We start from the raw sequence: 12,324 nt of genomic DNA on the forward strand, positions 1-12,324 counted from the left end.
GTTCTGAATTCATCCAGATGGTTGGGGTAGCCAACCAACCTATGATGGTTCTTAAATCTCTACCTATCCCCTTCCAGCTTGGGCCCCTCACTCTCAGTCATTGCCTTTTGTTTGTCTCATTGTCCCACATACATCTCATGGGAAGAGACTTTTTAGAAACTTGCCATGCCTATATTTCCTTGTCCCAAAAAGAGGAAGTAAGTTATAAGCTTGAGCTGTCTTTGCCAGGAGATTTTGTCACAGAAATGGCTTTTACCTAAGTTTCTATCTGTTCAGTTAGCCTCGCTAATGCTACCTACCCTGATCTCCGAAAGCTACCTGAGAGTCTTCCGGCATAATTCAACACCAATGATAACCCCTCAGATTATGAAGATGATAATGGTAGACATTCCCAAGGATGCCATTTACCCAGAGGAGGTAATCCCAATGAAGGAGCTGGATGAGGAAGGCTTCTAGAGTTCTGATTTGGACTAGGCCCTGCTTGGGATGAATATATGATCAGAAACCTTTACTCCACTGTTAACAGAATTGCCTACACCACTAACTGGACCATCAGGGTGTAACAGAGGTCCCTAGACTTCTTTGCTTGTATGGCCCTAGGCAACTGCATTACTTTAGACTATTACCTTGCTGTACAAGATGGTGTTTGTGCTGTTACTAACACTTCCTACTGCACCTGGGTAAATACTTTCAGTCAGGTTGAATTAGAAACATCTAAGATCCTAAAGCTGGTCAAATCTCTGAAAGGAACATCTTCACAAAGCCTCCTGGATGGCTTACTGGACCAAATTTCTGATTTCCAAATATTTTCAGCTGGCTCCCCGCCAGATCCCTATGTCCTACCCTACAAGTCTTAATAATCCTCTCATATTTGGGCTAAGCATTTGACTCCTGTTTAAAATATTTCTATCCTGTTTTAATAGATGCCCGCAAGAGACTACCCACCAGTATCATGTTGACCCAATACTTTTAAGACTTTAAATTCACTCCAGCTGGAAACCAGAACCAACTTAACCCAAGAGACTTTGATTCAAATGCAACAGTACCTGAGTGCCTCTCATAAGTAAATGGCTCTAGTTGCTCAATTGGCCACTGCCCTTCCATTAGGATTCCTGCACAGGACGAGATAGACTCACAGCAGGTATCAGCTGTGTGTTTTTGCAGCAGCCCTTTATGAGTTTGAGGGTGTTTTCTCTACTTTTAGTTTTCAGACAGCTCTTTTTAGGAATGGATGTTGGATTTTTGTCAAATGCTTTTTGTCTCTCTATATACTGATGAATCTTTTATCTTCATATCTTAATTGTAATTTGATGTAGTGGGTTTTTTAAAGTTTTATTTTATATTTAATTGACAGATAATAATTGTATATATTTATGGTGCATAATATGATGTTTTGATACTAAACTTTATGGAATGATTAAATCAGGCTAAATAATGTACCCATAATCTTAAACACATCATTTATTTGTGGTGAGAACATTCCAAATTTGTTCTTTTAGCCATTTTGTAATATACAATACATAATTACTAACTGTACTCACCACACTGTATAATAGATCAACAGTAGCTATTCTTCCTGTGCAACTAAAACTTTGTGTCCTTTGACCAACAGCTCCGCTTTACCCCTCATCTGCACCCCAGTATCCACAGCCTCCCTTCCAGCCTCTGGTAACTACCATACTACTCTATTCTTATATGAGTTCCCATTTTTTTAGATTCTACATATAAGTGAGATCATGCGTATTCTTATATGAGTTCCCATTTTTTTAGATTCTTATATGAGTTCCCATTTTTTTAGATTGTACTTATAAGTGAGATCATACGTATTTATCTCTTAGTGCCTGGCTTATTTCACTTAGCATACTGTCCTCTAGGTCCATCTATGTTATCACAAATGACAGCATTTCTTGCTTTTTTAGTATTTTATTGTGTGTATGTATATCACATTTATTTAATCCATTCATTGGTTGATGGGCACTTCTGTTGTTTCCATATCTTGGCTATAGTGAATAATGCTGCGATGAGTATGGGAGTGCTAATATCCCTTCAACATACTGATTTCAATTCCTTTGGATATATACCCACAAGTGGGATTGCTGGATCATATGGTAATTATATTTTTAGTTTTCTGAGGGATTTCCATACTGTTTTCAAAAATGGCTGTACTAACTTACAATACCACCAACTGTGTACAAGGGTTCCCTTTTTTCTACATCTTCACCAACATTTGTTATCTTTCATCTTTTTTATTATATCCAGTCTAACAGGTGTGAGATGATAGATCATTGTGGTCTTCATTTACATTTCTCTGATGATTAGAGATGTTGAGCACTTTTTTGTATATCTGTTGGTCATTCATATGTCTTTTTACATTTTTTACTTTTTTTTTTTTTGAGACAGTGTCTTGCTCTGTCACCCAGGCTGAAGTGTAGTGACACAATTATAGCTCACTGCAACCTCCAATTCCTGGGCTCAAGCAATCCTCCCACTTCAGCCTCCCAAGCAGCTGGGACTACAGGCACATGCTACCATGCCTGGCTAATTTAAAAAAAATTTAGAGATGGGGTCTTGCTATATTGCTCAGGCTGGTCTTAAACTTCTGGCCTCAAGTGATCCTCTCACCTCAGCTTCCCAAAGTGCTGGGATTACAGGCACGAGCCACCATGCCTGGCCTGTGTGTGTGTGTGTGTGTGTGTGTGTGTGTGTGTGTTTGTGTGTGTGTGTGTGTAGAGACGGTATGTATGTCTTCTTTTGCAAAACATTAATTCGAGTCCTTTGCCCATTTTTAAATAGGGCTATTTGTTTTCTTGTTATTGAGTAGTTTGAGTTCCTTTTATATTTTGGATATTAGCCCCTTATCTGATATATGATTTGCAAGTATTTTGTCCTTATCTGTGGATTGTCTCTTTACTGTGTTGTTGTTTGTTTTGTTGTGCAGAAGTTTTTAGTTTGATGCAATTTCATTTTTCTGTTTTTGCTTTCATTGACTGTGCTTCTGGGGTCATACACACAAAAAAATCTCTTCCTATACTATTGTCATGGAGCTTTTTCCCTATGTTTTCTTCTAGTAGTTTTACAGTGTCATGTCTTACATTTAAGTCTTTAATCCATTTTGAGTTGATTCTTCTGTAAGGAGTGAGATAAGAGTCCATTTTCATTCTTCTGCATGTGAATATCAGATTTTCCCAGTACTATTTATTGAAGAGGATGGCTGTGGTCATATTGTGGTTAGTACTCTGAGTTGTGTAATCCTATTTTAATATTACATTATTTGATTTGTTAAATATTTTTAAATGTTTGCATCTGTGTTCATGATGGATGTGTCTGGCAGTTCTTTCTTTTAATATCTTTGGTTTTCTGTAAGAGCAATGCTGGCATTATGTAATGTGTTGGGAAATAATACTTCCTATTAAATTTTCTGAAGGAATTTGCATAGAATTGTTATTATTTCTTCCATAAATGTTTGGTAAAATGCAATACTAAAATCATCTGGTCCTGGAGTTTTCCCTGTGAGAACGTTTTTAACTACAGCATCAGTTTTTTAAATAGATATAGGGTTGTTCAGATTCTGTATTTCTTCTTGAGTAAGCTTGGATAGTGTAAGACTTTCAAAGAATTTGCACATTTCTTAAAGATTGTCTAATTCATTAGCATTAAGTTGTTCTTAATATTCCCTTTTAATCATTTAAAAATCTGTAGAACCTCTGGTGATGTTTCCTCTTTTATTCCTGATATTAATAATTTGTGATGGGAGGTTTGTGAATTTTATTGATCTTCTCAAAGAAAATGTTTTTTTGAGACAGGGTCTCACTTTGTTGTTGCCCAGGCTAGAGTGCAGTGGCATGATCATGGCTCACTGCATCATCGACCTCCCTGGCTCAGGTGATTCATCCACCTCAGCCTCTTGTGTAGCTGGGACTACAGGCACACACCACCACACCTGGCTAATTATTATTATTATTTTTTTTTTTGTAGAAACAGGGATTCACCATGCTGCCCAGGCTGATCTTGAACTCTTGAGCTCAAGCCATCTGCCCACCTCGGCCTCCTAAAGTGCTGGGATTACAGGCGTGAGCCACTGTGCCCAGCCCTCAAATAACTATTTTTAAATTTCACTAATTTTTTTTTTTTTTACTGTTTCATTGACTTTTTTTTTTTACTGTTTTTTTAACTTTTTTTTTTTTTTTACTGTTTTTTTACAAGCTTTTTTTTTAACAGTTTAAAGAATAATGAATAAAGATCAAAACAAAAATCAATGAAATAAAGTGCAGTAATATAGAAGGGGCAAAATAGTTTAAATAGTAAAACTTTTTAAAAACTGTTTTACCTCTACTGTGTTATTGCATCTTATGTCAGTGATCTTTGATTTGGTCTTTACTCTTTAAAATGCTTAATTTGGATTTCATTTGCTGTCTTATTCTCTTGTATTTTAAGGTGGAAACTGAGACCATCAATTTCAGCTTTTGTTCTTTTCTAATATTAGGTTTTATTGCTATAAAATTTTCCCTAAGTAAGGCTTTACTAAACCCCATCAATTTTGAAAGAAAGTGTTTTCATTTAGTTCAAAATGTCTTCTGATTTTTCTTTTGATTTCTTGTTAAACTCTGATTGCCTAGAACTGTCTTATTTAGTTTCCAAATATTTGGAGATTTTACACATAACTTTCTAGTATTGATTCCTATTTTAATTCCGCTATAGTCAGATGACATACTTTTTATGACATGCATTTGAATTTATTGAGACTTATTTTATGGTCCAGGATATGGTCTACCTTGGTAAATTATTTGTGTAATTGAAAAGATACATTCTTCTGTGGTGGGGTGGAATGTTTTATAAATGCCTTGATGGTGTTGTTCAAGTATTCTGTAGTCATAGTGATTTTTTATTTCCTTTTTTTGTTTTGTTTTGTTTTGTTTGTTTGTTTGAGACGGAGTCTTTCTGTGTCACCCAGGCTGGAGTGAAGTGGCACGATCTCGGCTCACTGCAACCTCCGCCTCCTGGGTTCATTCAAGTGATTCTCCTGCCTCAGTCTCCCAAGTAGCTGGGATTACAGGTGCCCACCACCATGCCCAGCTAATTTTTGTATTTTTAGTAGAGATGAGGTTTCACCATGTTGTCCAGGCTGGTCTCGAACTCCTGACCTCAGGTGATTCGCCCACCTCTGCCTCCCAAAGTGCTGGGATTACAGGCATGAGCCACCGTGCCCGGCCTATTCCTTGTTTTATAAATTATTGAGAAAGTAGTATTGAAATCTTAGACATACTTGTGAAAATTTCTATTTGTCCTTTTAGTTCTATCATCTTTTCTTAATTTATTTTGCAGCTCTGTTACTAAGTACATACATATTTAGGATTTTATGTTGTTTTAATGTATTGACCACTTTGTTATTGTGAAGTGACCAGGCGACTCTCTTTGTTCTTGCTGTGACATATACTTTGTTGGGTTAATAATGTAGCCACTCTAGCGTTCTTTTGATGAGTGCTGTCTTTTCCAAACTTCTCTCTTTAAGCAATTTATGGTTTAGTATTTAAAGTGGGACAGATATACCTTGGATTTTTTCCCCTATCTGATAGTCACTACCTATTAACTAGAGTGATTAACTAATTCACAATTTAAAGTGATTGCTGATATGGCTGGATTTAAATCTACCGTCTTGGTATTTGTTAGCTATTTATCCAATCTGTTATTTGTTTCCTTTTCCCTTTTTCTCTGATTTCTCTTGGATTGAGAGTTTTTTCTTCTTCTGATATAAAATTCTCATAACATAGTAGTCCGTCTTTTAAAGTGTACAATTCAGTGGTTTTTAGTATATTCACCAGTGCCCTGGAGTTGGGAACAGGAATCTGATTTTCCAAGAAATAACCCCCACTCTACAAATGAGCACTGGACAAGGATGGCAGCCCCTGATCTTCTTGGCTTGCCCTGCCAGCCATGGAACCTTTGCTTTATAGAGGAATGGAGGGATGTGGGTCAGAGGCAACCAGTGCCCCAGTGTTCTTCGCCTGTTGCATCTGAATTCGAGCTTTTACCATATAAATTGAGGCTGAGTGAAAGAAGGGAACTTTAGTCCTCTCAGCAGCTACTGCCTGGAATAGAGCTTCCATCTTATGTGGCTTAGAGAGAGGAATAATACTGGCAGCTTGCCCTTCTTACTGTGAAACCATAGCCCCAGGCTGGGAGCTGGAGGGAGAGGGAGCCCCTGTTTTTTGGCTGCACATGCCTGGAGCTGAGCTTCCATAACATGGAGCTGGAGGTGGAGAGTAATCAAACAAACTGTTACTCTTCTTACCAAGATTTAGTTAAGTTTTCTTGAATAAATGTTTCTCCATTTGTCACATGTCCTCAGGTTAATTTCCATAGGCTTCCAATGATTGCTTTTTAATAACTTTTGCCAGTTAAATAGTTGGTTTGCTCGGTAGAGGGTAATCTGAGCTCCTTCCTCTGTCATTCAAGAAGTCTCACCTTAGTAATCACTTCTTTATTTTTTCTGCACCAAACTCTTAATTCTTTCAGTATTTTGAAAGACACAAATCTTAAGACTTTTAATATTGCCTCACAGAACACTAATTTGGGTAATTCCCATTGATCTTTCTTCAAGTTTACTGATTCTTTCCTTTGTCATTTACTTTCTGTTGTTAGGTCCATCCAGTGAATGTTTCATACACATTAATATGTTTTTCTGTTCTTAATTTTATATTTTTAAATAGTTTTTATTCTGTAGATATCTACTTTTTCATTCATTTCAAATGTGTTTATTTTTACCTCATGGAACATAGATATACCAGCTACTTTAAAGCCTTTGATAATTCCAACATTTTGGTCACACTATAATTGGTATCTATTGATTATTTCTTTGGGAATTGATCATATTTTCCTGATCCTTTATATGTAGTATAATTTGAGTTTGTATTTGCAAATTTTTTAATATTCTGTTGTGAGTATTTTAATATGGGATCTTGAAGATAGAGAGTACCTGTGCAATTATTAGGAGAGACACAGGGAGAAAATAGAGTCTGCTACTTATAGGTCTTGGGGGTCCATGGCACATGTGGAGACTGTACACACTGAGGTCAGGGAGTACCTGGAGAGAGAGAGAGAGAGAGAGAGAGAGAGAGAGACTGAGACTCATCAGCCAGTACTCTTACTGGGGTTAGGGCAGTTATCCAAACAGATTTCCTGAGAGGGCTTTTAATTGGTGGATTTAAAGCAAACATACAAGAGTTCCAGGAGGTCACACTGTGAATGAGAGTTGGTCACTGTGGCATATCCGCACAGTTCATGAGGGTATGTGGGTTAGTGGGGACAGTCAAGTAGCTTATATCTAGCTGTCCCTTAGGGAGATGGTCAACAGAAGGAAGTTGTATAAGGCAGATATCGGTATCAAATATATTGAGAAACTAGGGGAGGTATAGAACTGGAAGCTGTGCCAAGGGTGACTAAGCCCTGCTTCTGGCATGAGAAAATTAAACTTATATATAAAATGGATGTCAAGGCAACAGAAAATTATAAGAATTTACTACATAAGACATTAAGTCTATTAAAATAGCCTGGAGAATATTGATTGTTGTTTCTTTGTTAAGCAATCAATCTAGTTAAGTTCAGACTACATGTTCTCTCCTTTGTTTTTTTAATTTATTCTTAATTATGGATGCATAATCATTGTATATAATAATGGAGTACATGCAATGTTCTGATACATGTATACAACGTATGATGATTGAATCAGAATAATTGAGGTCTCCATTACCTCAGCCATCTAACGTTTGTGTTAGGAACATTCCAATTCCACTTTTTAATTATTTTAAAATATCCAATAAATTGTTGTTAACTCTGGACACTCTATTATGCTACTAAATACTAGATCTTATTTGTTCTGTCTGTTATTTTGCACTACCCTCACTTTATTCTCATTCATTCTCTCTCTCTCTCTTTCTCTCTCTCTCTCTCCCTCCCTCCCTCTCTCTCTCTCCCCTACCCTTCTCAGCCTCTGGTAACCATCAATCTACTCTCTATATCTATGAGTTCATTTTTTAAAAATTTTTAGCTCCCACATATAAGTGAGAACATGTGGTATTTGTCTTTCCACCCCTGTCTTATTTCACCTAACATAATGTCCTCCAGATCCATCCATCTTCTTGCAAATGACAGAATTTCATTCTTTTTTATGGCTGAATAATATTCCATGTTGTGTGTGTGTGTGTATACATATACATGTATATACGTATATATATATATACACATATATATAATTGGATAAAGAAAATGTTATATATATATACATATATATATATAACATTTTCTTTATCCAGTTATTCACTGATGAACACTTAGGTTGATTCCATATCTTGGCTATTGTGAGGAATGCCAAAGTAAACAAGGGAGTGCAGATATCTCTTCGATATATTGATTTCCTTTCTTTAGAAATATATAGCCAGCACTGGGTTTCCTGGATCATGTGGTACTTCTACTTTTAGTTTTTTGAGAACTTGCATACTGTTCTCCATAGTGGATATACTAATTTACATTTCCACCAACAGTGTTTGTGGGTTCCCTTTCTCCACATCCTTAATAGCATTTGTTATTGCCTGTCCTTTGGATAAAGGCCATTTTAACTGGAGTGAGATGATATCTCATTGTAGTTTAGATTTGCATTCCTCTGATTATTAGTGATACTGAGCATTTTTCAATATATCTGTTGGCCATTTGTATAATATATCTTCTTTTGAGAAATGTCTATTCAGATCTTTGCCCATTTTTAAATTGGATTATTTGATTTTTCCCTATTGAGTTGTTTGAGCTTGTTTGATTCCTCTGGATTTGTTCTTTTTGCTCAGGATGGTTTGGCTATTCTGCGTCTTTTGTTATTCCATATACATTTTAGGATTACTTTTTCTATTTATTTGAAGAATGTCATTGGTAGTTTTACAGGGATTGCATTAAATCTGTAGATTGCGTTGGGCAGTATGGTCATTTTAACAATTCTTCTGATCCATGAGCATGGGATGTTTTTCCATGTATTTGTGTCATCTACAATTTTTTCATCAGTGTTTTGTAGTTTTCCTTATAGAGAACTTTCACTTCCTTGGTTAAATTTATTCCTAGGTATTTTAATTTTTGTAGCTATTACAAATGGAATTACCTTCTTAATTTTGTTCTCAGATAGAACACCGTTGGTGTATAGAAATGCTACTGATTTTTGTATGTTGATTTTGTATCCTACAACTTTACTAAATTCATTTATCAGTTCTAACAGTTTTCTGGTGGAGACTTCAGGTTTTTCTAGATAGAAGATCATATCAGCAAACAAGGACAATTTGACCTTTTCTTTTCCAGTTTGGATGCCCTTTTTTTATTTTGCTTACCTGATTTTTCTGACAAAGATTTCCATTACTATATTGAATAAAAGTGGTGAAAGTGGGCATCCTTGTCGTGTTCCATTTCTTAGAGGAAAGGCTTTCAGCTTTCCCCCAGTAAGATGTTGGCTGTGGGCTTGTATATGTGGCCTTTCTTATTTTGAGGTATGTTATTTCTATTCCTAGTTCATTGAGGATTTTTATCATGAAGGAATGCTGTAAATTTTTTTTTTTTTTTTTTTTTTTTTGAGACGGAGTCTTGCTCTGTCACCCAGGCTGGAGTGCAATGGTGCGATCTCGGCTCACTGCAACCTCCGCTTCCCGGGTTCAAGTGACGGAAGGCTGAATTTTATCAAATGCTTTTTCTGCGTCTATTGAGATGATCATATTTTTTGTCCTTAATTCTGTTTGCATGATGTACTGCATTTATTAGTTTGCATATGTTGAACTACCTTTGCATCACTGGTGTAAAAAACCCACTTGATCATGGTATATTATCTTTGATGTGTTGTTGGATCTGGTTTGCCAGTATTTTGTTGGGGATTTTTGTGTTATGTTCATAGGGACATTCATCTGTAGTTTTCTTGTTGTGTTCTTATCTGTTTTGACATCAGAATGATACTGACCTCATAGAAGTTAAGAATTCCCTCCTCCTTGATTTTTTGGAACAGTCTCTGGAAGATTGGTGTTAGTTTTTCTTTGTAAGTTTGATAGAATTTGTCTGTGATTTCATCTGGTCCTGGGCTTTTCTTTGTTGGGAGATTTTTAATTACTGATTTAATCTCACTATCTCACTACTTCTTATTGACCTGTTTGGGTTTTCTATTTCTTCCTGGCTCAATCTTGGGAGGTTGTATGTCTCCAGGAATTTATCCATTTCCTCTAGGTTTTCTAACTTGCAAGTGTAGAGTTGTTCATCATAGTCTCTAATGATCTTTTGTATTTCTGGGGTATCATTTGTAATGTCTCCTTTTCATTTCTGATCTTGTTTATTTGCATCTTCTCTCCTTTTCTTTTAGTCTAGCTAGCAGTTTATCAATTTTATCTTTCCAAAGAACCATTTTTTTTGTTTTCATTAATCCTTTGTGTTTGTTTTGGGCCTATTTTGTTTAGTGGTGCTCTGATCTTTCTTATTTATTTTCTTCAGCTAATTTTGGGTTTGGTTGGTTCTTGCTTTTCTAGTTCCTTAAGTTTCATTATTAGGTTGTTAATTTGTAACCTTTCTACTTTTCTGATGCAGGCATTTAATGCTATGAACTTCCCTTTTAGCACTGCTTTTGCTGTATCCTGCAGGTGTGGGTATGTTTTGTTTCCAGTTTCATTTGTTTCAAAAACTTGCAGGCAGTTTTTTTTTCTCCTGACCTTTTTCTGGTGTCATGCTGTTCTATTTGTTTAGATGTCTTGTAAATTTTTTGTTGTGAAATAGAGATTTTAGATAATGCATTGTAGCAATTCTGGATACTGCCCATCCCACTCCACCCCTCAGTCTTATTATTGCTGTATGTTTGTTAATTTGTTTAGTGACTGGCTAAATTTGTTTATTTCCCCTCTCTGTAGTGTTAAATCTCTGATGCTGCTTCTCAAATAGGCACAGCCTTGGGTATACCCACAGTCACACTGGGGTGACATTGCTTTTGTTAGAGCTCTCTTTGACTATTCTTTTACTTTACTATCCAGCTGTTAAGCCCTACAAATTAATGATTGGTTGTTGTATGGTCTTTAGTAGTGCTTCAGGACTTAAATTGCTGTGCAGACTAATCCACTAAAACTCAGGCTCTTTTGAAGAAGTTCCTGTGGACCATGATTGAGATTTTTTTCTTAACCCTCATGGGCTGTTCCTGCATCTTTCCCACAGGCTCTTTTATCTCCCCAGGCCAAACCTCTGAGTCATGACCCTGGAGGTGGGGTATAGACAATGGCATGCTTCTCTCTGAGTGATATTTCACTTTACCAGCTGAATGCTCAGTGGGTATGTATGTAAACTAACCTCAAATTATCTTGACTTGCCTCTCCTAGTGTGGAACCACTGCCTTACAGGAGTGATTGGATCACTGCCAGTGGTGATTTGGACCTCAGTATTCTCAGTGGCACTGTGTCCGAGATGGAGATTTCACCCCTCAAGTGGTGTTCAGATCGAAGAAGGGAAACCCCACCTCTCAGCTACACTCATCTGGAACTTAGTAACAGATAGCTGGGGGAAGGATAAGAAATACTGACATCTACCCTTCCCAGAAAGATTGTCCTCTAACTGGGAGTTTTGGAGAGAGGAAGCCCTGTGCTCTTGGCTGCAGCAGTCTGGAGTATAGTTCCTATGTTACTGATCTTTGAAACGGGAAACAAGGAGCAGGTTTCAGCTTGAACACCACAGACTCACCATTTTTATCAAACTCTAGTAGATTTCCTTGAATAAATGCTTCTTCATTACTTACATGCCCCCCAAGACCACTTCTAGAGACTTTAAATGGCTGCTTATTTTTGATATTTTATACCATTTTCACTGGGGAGCAGGTCCATGAAAATCCTCACACTGCCATGCCAGCAGTAGAACTCTGATAGTTCTCTTTTTAATGAAATTCGTATTCTGACTGAAAAATAACTTACGTAGTTATAAGGTGACTCAGTCTGGGTTGCTCTAACAAAATACTATAAATGAGTAGTGTATAAGCAATATAAATTTACTTTCACAGTTCTGGAGGCTAGAAGTGTGAGATCAAGGTGCTAGCAACTTCAGTGTCTGCTGAGAGTCCAATTTATGGTTCACAGATGGCACTTTCTCACTGTGACCTCCTCACATGGTGGAAGGGACTAAGCAGTTCCCTGAGGCCTCATTTAAAAGGTCACTGGTCTCAAAATGAGGGCTCTGCCCTCATGACCTCATCACCCCAAAGGCTTCACATCCTAATACTATCACATTAGTGATTAGGTTTTCAACATATAAACTTTGGGGGGACACAAACATCCAGACCATAGC

This window comes from Pongo pygmaeus, chromosome X (genome assembly GCF_028885625.2).
Source record: "Pongo pygmaeus isolate AG05252 chromosome X, NHGRI_mPonPyg2-v2.0_pri, whole genome shotgun sequence".
In the NCBI taxonomy this organism is placed as follows: Eukaryota; Metazoa; Chordata; class Mammalia; order Primates; family Hominidae; genus Pongo; species Pongo pygmaeus.